We start from the raw sequence: 1,072 nt of genomic DNA, 5'->3' as shown, positions 1-1,072 counted from the left end.
GGCTGCGCTGCCTCCGTCAGGAAGAGTGGCGTTGCCCGAGTCAGATCCAGAGCTGACCGCTATGCTTTCCCGGGCCGCCGAGAGTGTCGGGCTGCACTGGAGGCCTCCTCCTTCTCCCGAAAGCTCAAGGCTGGATGATTGGTTCCTGGGGGCGCAGGCCGGGCGTCGGCAGCCGCCTCTGGTTCCATTCTTCCTGGAAGTGCATGAGGAGGTTACTAAGTCTTGGAAGGCACCTTTTTCTGCCCAAAACAGACTTGGTGCCTCCTCCGTCCTCACCACCCTCGACGGTGGGTGGCCCAAGGGTATGTGGACATCCCCCCAGTTGAGCGCGCTATTGCTATGCAGCTCTGCCCGCAAAGCGCCACCGCCTGGAGAGGTAGTCCACGCCTTCCGTCCAGGGCCTGTAAGTTCTCATCCGCGCTGACGGCCAGGGCTTACAGTGCTGCTGGACAGGCCCTCCTGCATGCCCTGCATGCCATGTCCCTCCTGCAAGTCCACCAGGCCAAGGCGTTGAAGCAGTTGCATGAGGGTGGTGCTGACCCAGGTGTGCTGCAGGAACTGCGCACGGCGACGGACCTCGTGCTTAGGGCGACAAAAGTCACGGCGCAGGCCCTGGGTCAGACGATGTCCACATTGGTGGTCCAGGAGCGCCACCTATGGCTGACCTTGGCGGATATGAGGGAGGCCGACAAGCATCGCTTCTTGGACTCCCCGATCTCCCAGGCCGGCCTATTCAGCGAAGCGATGGAGGGCTTTGCCCAACAGTTCTCTGCCGCGCAGAAGCAGACAGAGGCGTTTCGACATATCCTGCCCTGGCGGTCTGCTGCTGTCTCCACCCCACCGCCAGCTGCAGACCCTCTGTCTGCTCGTCGCCAAGGGCGCCCTCCTGCGCAGCCTGTCTCCGCCCCTGCCAAGCCCGTGAAGCGCCAGGGCAGGCGGCGTCCCTGAGACGGGTGACCCGGAGCTCTTGGATCCTGCTCTTCAGGAGATGGTGACCGCACCACTCCTTCCCCCGGAGGAGGGCCGGGTGGAGAATCTTATGTTCCCTTTTGTTTTTGTTCCGCCACTGGCT

This window comes from Sinocyclocheilus grahami, unplaced genomic scaffold (assembly GCF_001515645.1).
Source record: "Sinocyclocheilus grahami isolate Dianchi unplaced genomic scaffold, SAMN03320097.WGS_v1.1 scaffold1003.1, whole genome shotgun sequence".
NCBI classification, from domain to species: Eukaryota; Metazoa; Chordata; class Actinopteri; order Cypriniformes; family Cyprinidae; genus Sinocyclocheilus; species Sinocyclocheilus grahami.
Note: the sequence above shows the minus strand (reverse complement) of the source record.